We start from the raw sequence: 13664 nt of genomic DNA on the forward strand, positions 1-13664 counted from the left end.
GTACCATTTTGTGTTGTTCTGTTGAAGATTGAATAAAGAAGCAACTGTTGTTATTCCTGCCTCGTCTCAATGCCTTACTAACGCTCAGAACAGAACAATGAGGAAATTGATAAACTACAAATGGAGAGCTCAGCCATCTATATTGCATACATTAGCTTTGGCCTTGAGCATCTCTGCAGCAGAGTATGCTGCTCCAGTGTAGGGCACATCTGCACATGTGAAACAAGTTGATATCACCATCAATGAAGCAGCAAATTTAGTGACTCTGGCAGGGTTCCGACTAATGAACTCAAACAAATCAGAACTCTGAGGCTTGAAGTTTCTTCAAAGAACATATTTATTGGAAACATAATATTGGCATGATCAAAAGTGAAACCAACTCTAAAATTCCCATATGGATTCAATGTAACTAAATGTAACAGTTCTCACCCCCATACTATGTCATTGATCATGCTACCCAATGAGGGCAATTGGCGGGCTCTGTGACATTCCTTCTCTCCGACTTTCAGCACCAGTGGGAATGACCTTGGTTCCCATGGGACCCCTCCATGTTTTGCTTTCCTGCCCCCACCTCCTCCCAATCTGTGTGACAACTTAGAATAACAAAGATGGCTTCAGCCAGGTTTGTTTCAGAAAGTAACAGTCGGACTCTCCTAGAGACAAAGAAGTTCCTGGAAATGTCTGCCTGCTTCTTTTGAATCTTTGTGGCTTTGGCTAAGACACATTTTATGTTTGCCCAAACACTTTGCAGTGAGCTTACCCACTTAATCAGTGTTAGTGAGGAAGGGGGTTCTTGAGGATATTCAGGCATCTGAACAAATTCCCTGCCAATAGCTACTTTAAAAGGAGTATGTTCAGTACTGCTATGTACAGTATTGTTGTATGCCACTTCAGCAAAAGGCAGAAGGTCTGCCCAGTTAGTTTGCTGTTTGTTAACATAGCATCTTAGGCAGGGATTCTCAAACTTTTTAAACTGGGGGCCAGTTCATTATCCCTCAGAATGTTGGGGGGCTGGACTATAGTTTGAAAAAAAATAATGATATAATGTTAATAAGTTTTATTAATAAAAAATCTATTTGAGTTAATTATTTGTCTATATTTGAATATTTTCTTCTGGGTTGTTTTTTTTTTTTTACTTTCATCGAATGAATTCCTATGCACACCACATATATCTTATTTGTAGTGCAAAGAAACCCAGGGAAAAACAATACAATATTTAAAATGAAAAATAATTTTAATTAACATAAGCTTATTAGTATTTCAATGGGAAGTATGGGCCTGCTTTTGGCTTATGAGATAGTCAATGTTTGGTTCCATATTTATCACTGCTAGTCGTAACAAGTGATGCAAGTGAGCATCAGTTAGTCTGGATCTGGTTGGAGATATGTTCACAGACATAGGTGCTGCCAAAGATGGTTGCCACTATAAGTGCATGGTTCCTGAGGTTAAGATATGTCTCAGAGGGGAGAGATGCATAGAAATTAGTAAGGCTGTTTGACTTGAATGTGTCTTTCAGAGAGTCACAATTCTGTAGTTTGGCCAGTTCCATTTGGTAAATCGGATCAACAGTTTCAATGTCAATAGAAAATGGGTTCCGGAAAAGTTGTATGTCCTGTTCATGGAGACGAAGCTCTTTAAATCTACTTTGAAACTACTTTTGCAACAATTCACTTGTTTAATGAGTATGTCCAATTTTACTTCAAATGCTTTCACATGTGAATACATATCACAGATGAACTTCCCCTTTCCGTGAAGTTGCACATTGAAACTGTTGAGTAACTCTGTTACATCTGTCAGAAAGCCAAGGTGCCATTTTCATTCAGCATCTTTGAACTCTGGTACTTCTTTGTTTTTTGAAAGCAGAAAAGGGGAAACCTCTGGAAGTAAGTCATAAAAACATTTTAAAACTCTCCCTCGACTCAGCCAACGGACTTCTGTGTGATACAGAATATGTTCATAGGCAACATTTAGCTCAGACAGAAACTCCTGAAACTGTCTGTGGTTTAGTGCATGAGCTCTAATGAAGATACCACAATTTTCATGATAGAGCCCCACTTCAGTGATTTACAAAATAACGGTTGTTGTTGTATGGCTATTGGATGCAAATGGTTGTGTTTGTCCATCTCTTGGTTAATGCGTGCAACCATGCCTTTCGTAGACCCCACCATGCTAGGAGCACCATCAGTTGTCACACTGGCTAGTTTACCCCAGTCCAGCTTCAAATCATTTGCAGTTTGACGAACCATTTCATAGATATCCTCTCCTGTTGTTTGTCCTTTGATGCTTTTCAAGCATAATAATAATAGTAAAGTTGGAAGGGATCTTGGAGGTCATCTAGTCCAACCCCCTGCTCAGGCAGGAAACCCTATACCATTTCGGACAAATGGCTGTCCAGTCTCTTCTTAAAAATCTCCAGTGTTGGAGCATTCACCGCTTCTGGAGGCAGGTTGTTCCACTGGTTAATTGTTCTAACTGTCAGGAAGTTTCTCCTTAGTTCTAGGTTGCTTCTCTCCTTGCTTAGTTTCCACCCGTTGCTTCTTGTCCTGCCTTCAGGCGCCTTGGAAAATAGCTTGACACCGTCTTCTTTGTGGCAGTCCCTGAGATATTGGAACACTGCTATCATGTCCCCCCTCGTCCTTCTCTTCCAGCAACCGTTCCTTATATGCTTTAGCCTCCAGTCCCCTAATCATCTTTGTTGCTCTTCTCTGTACTCTTTCTAGAGTCTCAACATCTTTTTTACATCGCGGTGACCAAAACTGGATGCAGTATTCCAAGTGTGGCCTTACCAAGGCATTGTAAAGTGGTATTAACACTTCAATGCAGCAAGCTCCTCTGTGACTTTGAAATAATCATTTGTCCCATGAATGAAAATTAGAAATTGTGCAGAATCGTGAACATCATTCCTTTTGTTAGTGCCAACGAAAAATAGCAAAGTTTCTTTTAGAAGTTTTGCAAATGCTGATTCAAATTGTCCCCCATTTCTTCAATCCTTCGTATAATTGCAGGCCCTGAAAGATTCAGTGTACTAAATAAATCAACCTTCTCTGGACACGTCTCTTTAGCAACAGAAAGAAAGCATTCTTTAACAAATTCTGCCTCTATGAATGGTCTGCCAGTACACGTTATTAGTTTGGCAACTTGAAAACTTGCTTGCAGTGATGAAATATTTAGCTGCTTCTACTTCACAAAAATATTTTGCTGAATTGTCAATCCATTTTCAGTTTTAATATTTTATCTTTTCTCATTTGTCCACCCAAACTATCATATTTATCTTTATGTTGAGTTTCGTAGTGTCGGCGCAAATTATATTCCTTGAAGACAGACACTGAATTCTGGCAAATCAGATAAACAGCTTTTTCCTTGTACTGTATGAAAAAGTAATTGTAAGTCCACTGTTCTTGGAATATTCTGCATTCAGAGTCAATTTTTCTTTTTCTTGATATAATTATTTCTAGGGATTAAAAATTGCTATTACTAAAATACCAATAAATACAGCACTACCAAAAGAATATATCAGCAATAATAACTTTGCCTTGGCCTAGTCTATAATATTCAACCCTTTGAAATCAGGAAATCATCATTTTGAACAAAAAGCCCGAAAGTATTTATTGTCTCACCCCTGATCAAACAGATCAAGTTTGCCATTTCTGCTAATTCCATTATCTTTCTTGATAATCCATTTCTCCACTCTAAGTATTTCAGTATTTTTCCAATTTTGAGTATAATCTTGCTGCAGTTACTAGGTAAAAAAATCAATCTCCCATAAGTCTTTTCTAATTGGCTATCCATAAAGTTCTGGTTTCTTTTGAATTTGATGTTAATCTTTAATACTCCTTATATCATTATATATATTTGTATCCACACAATTATCTACTAGATTACTGCTACTTTTTTCTGGAGAGAGAGCAAAAAAAATAATGTACCAGTTCTAAACTTGAATCTTATTCCACAAAATACAAAGGTGACCCCCCCTTGGGCATTAAAGGCCCTTCATTATTTCTAGTACAGCCAGTTACAAATTTATGTAACAAACCAGAAAAATGTTTAGAAACCAGGAGTTGTAGCAACAAAGACTTCACCAAGAACAGTGTGAGAAAGAAGAAAAACAAGTGTGAGGGAGAGAACCACACAGAAACTTTTCCTCCCCTATTTCCTCTTCTCTCTCAGGCTTGCCACACAGAAACCTCTCTTACTCTATATTTCCTTCTCCATCCCTCAGATTTTCCCCACACCAAACCTCCATTCCTCGCTCTCCTTCTTTCCCTCTCTCTCACTCTCCCATCAAAACCCCTCCCTTTTCAAGTCCCTTCTCCTTTTCTCCCTGCCTCTTTCCTTTTTCTTCCGGGCATGCTGCCTTCCGGGGCTCTGGCAGAGCTACCTAACTGGGCAGCGCCGATCAGTTGGAGCTCCGCATGTCAATCCTGGGGGCCTTAGCAGAGCTCAGGCAGCCCCCAGCTCCAGCTGATCCCTCCCAAGGACTGTGTGCTGCTGCTGGCTACAGCAGAGGCTGCCCGAGCTCCAGATTCACATGCTGAATTGGTAGAGCTCCAGCTGAACCTTCCAGCCACTGCCAATCCTGCATTAGCTAATCTGTCCACTACACTGGGGAAGAACAATGATGGCTCCCGCTCTCAGAGAGAATACTCAGAGCCAGTCCTCCCTCATCCCACTCCCTTTGTGCCAAAACTGGGGAAGCGGAGAGAGAAAAAGGCAAGCCTCTCACCTTGGCTTCGCATGCAGAGGGCTTTTCTCACTCTTGGCAGGCCTCACAAAAACTGTGCATGCTGTCTTCCTGTGGCTCCTAGCGACCACGCACATAAACCAGTGGATGGAAGTGAACGCTCGTGAGAGCAGTGGGTGAAGAAATTGGCATTCAACGGAGCTTGGGTCATATGACTCAATAGAAGTGCCACAATGTATTTTGAGTATTCAGTCGCCATTTGTTGAACCCTTCCTGTGAGGGTGCCTGAGGAAGAGTCATATGAGAAGGAGAATCTCCTTCTCACGCAAGCAACCACTATATCATCAACATTCCCTCGGCAGCACGGATAAAAATGCATGGGGGGGCTGGACGTGGCCCACAGGCTGTAGTTTTACAACCCCTGATCTTAGGCATTGTTCCACCATTGTATTCACTCGTTCAGCAGCTCCATTCATACTCGGATAAAAAGCTGAGCTGAGCCCCTGGTGGATCAGATCAATATCACAAACTCTCTCCAGACTTTTGCTGTAAACTGGACCCCTCAGTCTAATATGATGCTTCTTGGTGCTCCATGGAGTTGGTTAATATGTTTTAAAAACAGTTTTGGCTGTTTGTGGACAGAAGGAAGATCAGGACAGATTATGAAGTAAGCCTGCTTTGAGAAAAGGTCTATAACAGTCCAAATTATGGTATTTCCATTATTTTTCAGAGAGCTCTACAATGAAGTTTATTGCGATTTACTCCCAGAGCTGGGATGATTCTGCTACCTGTTACAACAATCCAGGGGGTTTTCCTGTTTTTTTTTTTCATGGCTGCACAGTTTGCACAGTCCTTAAAACAGCTTTTAATGTTTCCTTTTATTTCTGGCCAGCAGAACTGCCATCATTAGATGTAAAGTCTTTAGAAACCCAAAGTGACAGGCTTGCTTAGCCTCATGGCTATGTTGCAGGGCGTGGATCCGGAGGGTGCTAGGAAGGTACAATTTGGAACCTTTCTATGCTATTTCATCTCTATACATTAACAATTGTCTGTTGACTCTGAACCAGGGATCAGATTTCAGTTCATTTCTAAGTTTCTGGGTCAAGCTGCTGTCAGGGCCGGTAGATTGCTTTTGAGCTTGATGCCTAATGGTCACTTGAGAGGCTTTTTGTGGTGAGGGGATGATAGCATTGGCCACTTCCTCACAATTGCTCTTGTACTGTGGCATTCTGGATAGGGTGTCAGCTAAGAAGTTCTTCCCTCCAGGAATGTACAGTACTTTAGCTAGAAGTTAAAGTAATTGAAATATTGCGCCCTTTGAAGCTGCTTGGGAGATAATTTTTGAAGGGTTCTAAGTGCCTCAGGTTTTTATGGCCAGTCCACATTTCAAATGGTATTTTACTCCCCTCTAAGAAATGGTGCCAGGTCAGCAATGTCCATCGAATAGCAAATGCCTCCTTCTTCCACACAGCCCATCGCCGCTCTGTGTGGTGAGATTTCTGGACGTGTATGCACATGGTTTTAGGTTTCCCTTCCTGGTTTTTTTTGAAGAACTGCCCCCACACAACATCACTAGCATCCGCTTGGATGATAAACTGCTCTTCAGAGTTAGGGTGTTTGAGAACGGGTTCTCCTGTGAACATCCTTTTGAAGTGTTCAAACGCTGCTTGGCATTGCACAGTCCATTTTAAAGGTTGAGTGGGATAGAGTTTTGCCCCCCTTTTTCCTATTTTTAAAAGTTCAGTAATCGGCAGGACTATTTTTGCAAAGGAGGGGATGAACTGTCGGTAAAAGTTAGCAAACCCCCAAAAGCTCTACAGTTACTTGCGAGTTCGAGGGGGTTGCCATTCCAGAATGGCTTTGACTTTCCACTCCTTTGTTAGAGATTCAACCCTAGGTAGTCAAGGCAGATATGGTGGAACTCACATTTGGATAGTTTTTGGCATAAAGATTTGCTTTTAATATTTTTTGAGCACTTTGTGAACTAATCTGATGTGTTCCTCCATCATTTCAGTAAAGATGAGGATGTCGTCAAGGTAAACTAGAACCCCTTTGTATAGATGGTCATGCAACACCTCATTTATCAACTGCATAAACACGGCAGGTGTCCCCTAGAGACCAAAGGGCATCACTCTGAATTGGAAACTCCCCAGCAGGCAATTAAAAGAGGTTTTCCATTCATCTCCCTCCTTAATTCTTACTCGGTAGTAAGCTTTCTGCAGGTCCAGTTTAGTGAAAAATTTCCGTTAGCCAGGTGAGTTAATATGTCCTTCATAAGGGGAGTGGATACATGTTTTCCATGCAAACAGCATTTAAGCCTTTGAAATCAGTGTCCCATCTTTTTTTTTCTTTGAATAAAATGGGGGCAACTATTCCTGATTTAGCTGGCTGAATGAAACCACTAGCTAGTTTTTTGCCAATGTATTTTCTTAGCTCATTCATCTCTCTGGGGGTCATGGAATACATTTTGGCTTAGGGGGTTTTGCTCCTGGCAGAATTTCTATTGCACAGTCGGTGGTACGGTGAGGGGGGAGTACATTGCATTCCTTTTCACTGAACACCTTGCCAGATTTCGGTATTCCTTTGGAATGAGTTGGATCCCTGGTAACTGCTCTATTGTGATTTCCAAATGCTCCTTTGGTTCATTCTCTCTTTCAGAGAAGGTGGCTTTCCTTTCCTGACCGTTATGAGTTGGAGGAAGAGGGCCCCTTCCTAGTTTCATGGTTCTCACCCCGTTTTCTCACCATATAGTAGGGTGCCATTGTCAAGCCAAGCCAGTTCCAGGATCACGGTTTTGGTCATTTTTGGGATTACCACAAACCGGATAATTTCCCAATGCTGTCCCATTTCCAGTTGCATTAGTTCAGTTAGGTGCGTTGTAGGTGATCTTCCAATTAGTGACCCATCGACCTGCTTAAACTTCATGGCCAGGGGTAACCGTTTGGTTTGGATCCTTAATGTAAGCATCATTGAGAGATTGATTAGGCATTAGGTGTGGCCTGAATCTATTAGGACGTCTATTTATGCCTGGACCCTGGTCTTAGGCACTATAAGGTTAGCGGGGATGGTGAAGGGAGGGATGGCTTGACTTACCATTAGATCGTTCTCTTCTGTTGATAAATGAGGTGTTGCATGACCATCTATATGAAGGAGTTTTAGTTTACCTTGACGAGATCCTCATCTTTACTGAAACGATGGAAGAACATGTCAGATCAGTTCATGAAGTGCTCAAAAAATTATTAAAAGCGAACTTTACGCCAGGCTATCAAATGTGAGTTCCAACAAATCTGCCTTGACTACCTAGAATATCGAATCTCTAATGAAGGGGTGGAAATAGACCCAGAAAAAGTCAAATATAAGATAGTTAAGATAACCTTTATTATCATTTTTTTACTGTGGGCACAACAGCACACATTAAAAATGAAATTTAGTTGCCCGCTCTCAAAGTGAAACACATACATGACACAGACCTAAACATACTATATACAACATATGTATACCCACACTCCTACATATACATAACAAATAAATATTAAATACTGTCCATCTTGAATATATAACAGAAGGAGGAAGCTTGAGAGTTCACAAGGTTAATACTATATGGAATGAAACTATGGCTGAATCTAGATGTTCTGCTATGGATACCACGAAGCCTCCCCCCAGAAGGTAACAAGGAAAACAGGTTGTGAAGAGGATGTGTGGTGTCCCAGATGATCTTACAGACCCTGCTCAAGCACGCTTTTGTGCTATGTCCTGGATGGGAGGGAGGGAGGGAGCTGCCAATGATCTTTTCGGCCACCACTCTCTGCACCGTCTTCCTGTCTGAAGCAGTGATGCTTCCAAACCAGACTGTGATGCTGTATGACAGGATGCTCTCGATCATCCCCCTGTAGAAAATGGTCAGGACAGGGGAAGAAAGATGTGCTTTTCTCATGCGATGCAGAAAATGCAGGCGCTGTTGTGCCTACTTCACCAGTTTCTCACTGTTGAATGACCAAGCCAGCCTACTCGTTAGCTGCACACCCAGGAATTTGATGCTGGTAACCATCTCCACAGGTGAATTATTAATGCACAGAGAAGTGTGGCTCTGCCTGCCTTTTCTGAAATCAACAATGATCTCTTTGGTTTTTCTGGTATTTAACACTAGGCTGTTTTCCTTACACCAGTTCACCAACCCCTCAACCTCCTTGCAGTAAGCTTCCACCTTGTCATCCTGAATAAGGCCCCCTACTGTTGTATCATCTGCGAACTTCACAATAGGGTTGGTGCCAAACCTAGTACAACAGTCATGGGTCAACAGGTTGAACAGCAGCAAACTTAAGACGCAGCCCTTCTGCCATGTAAAGAGCTGGGACCTAAATTTATTGGTCCTTTCCCTATAGTAAAAATCATAAACTCCATTACTGTGGAACTAAAACTCCCATGACTCTTGAGAAAAATACAAAAATATGTTATTAATTTTCTAGTTTTACAGTCAAATACTTAATAGACAATATGTTTTCTGGGTCCATTAGTAATTCAGTGGTATATATTAACTTCTTTAGTCTAGATCCAATATTACGCCATCAAATGTTTCCTCTCTTCTTCCAGTAGTACCTGTTTTCCCATACTAGGCAAATACAATTCTTATTGTTATTAATAAATATGCAGTTGACTATCAACATCTTTATTACATTTTTCTCATAATATAATAATGTCAGTTTTAGATAACTTTTCTAACTAAAACATATCTTAATTGCATTTGCACTTAATATCCATATGTTCAATCAGTATCCTGTTTTTGCTTTTTTTCATTTTAATTTCTCATCAGTGTTCAAAATGTCTCTATTGTTTATAATTTCAAAGTAAGTTATATTTGGGTAACCAAAAGCTTCCCTTATTCAAACTTCTTAGCATTTTCTTGTTTCCCTTCTCATACCAAAATCTAATATTCTAATTATAAATCTTATCTTTCTAGTTATGATAATACTTCTGTTTCTAGCAATTATCTATTCTCCACCATATTCAAATATTTAGTTAATAATATAATATTTCATCTACTGGATCAAAACCTTTGCCAACTAACTTTCCAAGTCAACACATTTGAATCATCAAGTAATTTTTCCTCTATTTTTGTGTATATTGTTTGGACTGAGAAAGACAATTTGATTAAAGTATTTTTGGAAGAGTGAACCCATTGATATTCTTTAAACAGCCTCCATCCTTCTCCAGTTCCCCACAGTTCTCCTAACAGCTCTATCTTCCATTCAATCAGTTCTTCCTTTTCCTCAAATGTATTCTGAATTTTTGATTGGTAAGATATCTTTTCCATTTCCGATATTATCGCTCCGTCTTCTAGTTCTTCAGTTTTCTGAATCTGTTGGTTAGTTCCTTCCTTTAGGTCCTCCATTTTTGGATCTGCTTCCTCTAGTTTTTCTTCTATTTTCTGGGTTGCTAGTTCCTTCTTTGTAGTCATGTTCTGGGTTTGTAAATTTAGATTAGAAAATTGTTATTTTATCTCCTTTGTGTTATTTCTAGTCTTATCACGAGCTAAAGCAATAGTCTTTTGTATTGATTTCAACATGGAAAGAATTTTTTTCTGATCTTCATCCATATTTTCTTGGTGGTATATCAAATATGGGGATCTGGGCCATCAGGGCGACAACTTAATGATTATAAATGGGCCAGTTCTTCCAGAAAATTGGCAACTAGATAGTCTCCTTTAATTCAAGTAACATACACAAGAATGAAGGGAGATCTATTCGATGATTTAAAAGCTTGGTATGGAAGCCTGGTTGGCAAAAGAAGAAAGCTAGAATTAGATTGAAAAACTGGGGTCTTTTGATTTACTAGAGAGGATCCTAAATTGTTAACCAGTGGGCTAAAGGGAGATTTTGAGACAAGGGGAAATTTTACTATTGGATTTAAAATAGTTGGTAAATAGTAAAAAATACAGGATTAGTCTATTTAATACTAAGGACTTAGACTTACAAGGAAAATGAAAACTATTAGGAAATAGGTTTGAACCATTGATTAGCCCAGATAGTATAGATGATCGACTTGAGCTAACAAAGGATACTCTATTATTAAGGTGGTGATGTACTAGGGTGAGAAATATAAAATGTTTATGAAATAGAATAAGAATATATTTAAATAAGTAATATGTGCATTTTAGACATTATAATTTTTATGAAGTGAGACAAAGGAAATTTGGGTTACCTGAAAGTCAAATACTACGGATATTAAAGGTCAAATTTGAGTACTGTAATTAAAAACTAAAAATTAGGTAAAACTTAATAACAGGATATGGATTATTTATGAAGATCTATTAAGATATGTATAAGCAAAAATGTATTGATAACTGTGATAATGAAGTTTTCACTGAGTTTGATATAATTAGAAATTTACTAGCTTAAATATTTTATTTTTATATTAATTCTGATAATATAATATCCAGCCATAAGATTGGGATGATTAACAAATATAAGGGATGGATGGATGGATGGATAGATGGATGGATGAAAGAATGGATGGACTGTCAAGCACAGGAAATCAGGAGCCAAAGAGGTTCAAATGAATACAGGTTTATTGCACGCTAACACTATCTATAAGAATCTGAACTACTAATGGTCAGAGCAAACTGGCAGTAGATAAGAGTCAATTACCCATCCCTCCTTCCTCTTCCAATGCTGCATCATTTTTTCATTTTTTTCAAAGTCCAAGTTCTCATAGGAACTTGACAAGGGTGGAAGGGAAGCAATTGCAAAAGAATTTGCCTCATCCTCTTCTGAAGGAGCTGGCAAGCCAAGTGGCAGTTGCTGACATACAAACACATCATTAGAAGTCCCTCCTTTCCCTTTCTTGTAAGGTGAAGATCAGAAGTAGAAGGTCCATTGAAAGCAAGTGCCCCACTTCTCCCAGCACAACCCAGAAGAGCTGGTTAATCTCTTCCTTGCCAGCTTTGTCAGTTAATGTGAGGCAGAGTGGCTGGGAGTTTGGTCAGTTATGGTTTTTCAGAAAAGCTCTGGTGAAACTGGCAAATTAAATCAGGGGTATGAACATGCCATGCATTTTCCCAGGAGTGATCAGCAACAGCGTAGACCTTCTAGTATTGAATCTGTATTTCCTCCAGTTCATATTCTGTTTCTCCATCCATTATGACTGGTGATGGAGTGGGGTCCTGGGATATTAGTGTACTTGGCCAAACATCTTTGGAAAGCATGGATTGGTGAAAGACTGGATGCGCCTTCATAGATGGAGGCAGTTGGAGGTTGAAGGCTACAGGATTGACTTATTGGAGAATCTTGAATGGTCCCACAAATTTAGGGTCTAGTTTTTTGGAAGGTCTTGGAAGATGCTAAGAACTTGGTAAAAAGCCAAACCTGGTCTTCTACTGCTATGGGCAACCCCTTCTGCTGGTGGGCATCTGCTGTCTTCTTGTTAAACTGTTTTTGCTTTGTCAAGCTGCTGCTTCAAAAGATCTTGAGCAGCAAGTTGTCCTGTAAGAAGCCAACCACCCCTGGGATGATTGAATCCAGTGCAAGATGATCTGGCAATACTGTGGAGTGCATACATGGCTTAAAATAGTGTCATTGAAATTGATGAGTGGAGTGAGTTGTAAGAAAATTTTGCAAAAGGCAATAACAATAGCTAGTTTTCTTGATTGTATATGCAGTAGCATCTCATATACTCTTGGAGGAGCTGGATTCTTCTCAGTTTTTCTATTTGTGGCAGGGTGATGGGCTAAAAAGAGGTTGACTTTGATATTTAGGAACCAGAACAGTGGTTTCCAAAATCTGGATTGGAACTGTATGTGTCTATATGAAACCAATGTCGAGACCATGCTGTGGTAGTGGAAAACATGGTCTAGATAAAGTTGGGCTATGTCTTTGGCATTGAGTAATCCCTTGAAGGGTATGAAATAAACCATTTTGGTGAGAAAGTCTATCACTATCAAAACAGTAGGGAAGCTATGGACAGGGGGTAAATTAGTAATAAAATCCAGACAGACAATTTGTCATGGATAGGGGAAGCATAGGGATTGGCTGCAAGAATCCTCCCAGCTTCTGATGGACAGGTTTGGCTCTCCTGCATATGTGGCAAGAGACCACATATTCCTTGATATCTGCTGTCATCTTGGGCCACCAAAAGTCTCTTAAGGTTCTATGCAGAGTTTTGATTGCTGCCTAATTGTCATAGCAAAACTGCAATACCTCTTCTCTATAAGATGGGGAAACTACTATTCTGCCATTATGTTTTAAGGTGCTTTCCTCCATTCCAAATAGAGTTACAGTCCCCAGCCTGGCAAGTCTCGGTAGGCAGCGAGGCGTTCTCCTCACAGTGCTGAGAGGCTGAGCTGAGTGGCGCAAATCCGAAAACAAGCACAAGGCCATCCAGCCCCAGCCTGCCTGGTCTCAACAGGCAGTGGGGCGCTCTCCTCACAGCGCCAAGAGGCTGAGCCGGGTGGCACGAATCTGAAAACAAGCACGAGGCCGCCCAGCCCCCAGCCTTCCCGGTTTTGGCAGGCAGCAGAGTGCTTTCCTCACAGCACTGAGAGGCTGAGCTGGGAGGTGCGAAGCTCGCCAGCTTTGCACCTTGCTCCCTGATGAAACTGGGCAGACTGGGGGCTGGGCAGCATTGCACTTCTGATCAGATTCGCGCCACCCAGCTCAGCTCTTGGCACTGTGAGGAGAGCATCCCGCTGCCTGCTGAAACTGGATAGGCTGGGTGCTGGGTGGTATCACGCTTCTTTTTGGATTCACACCGCCTGGCTCAGCCTCTCGGCGCTATGAGGAGAGCACCCCTCTACCTGCCGAAACTGGATAGCCTGGGGGGGCTGGGCAGCATTGCGCTTCTTATGGATTTCCGCCACCCAGCTCAGCTTCTCGGTGCTGTGAGGAGAGCACCCGTTACCTGCCAAAACCGGGCAGGCTGGGGGCTGGTTGACGTCATGCTTATTTTTGGATTTCCGCTGCCCGGCTCAGCTTCTCAGAGCTGTGAGGAG

This window comes from Protobothrops mucrosquamatus, unplaced genomic scaffold (assembly GCF_001527695.2).
Source record: "Protobothrops mucrosquamatus isolate PMUCROS unplaced genomic scaffold, P.Mucros_1.0 scaffold_177, whole genome shotgun sequence".
Lineage (NCBI taxonomy): Eukaryota > Metazoa > Chordata > Lepidosauria > Squamata > Viperidae > Protobothrops > Protobothrops mucrosquamatus.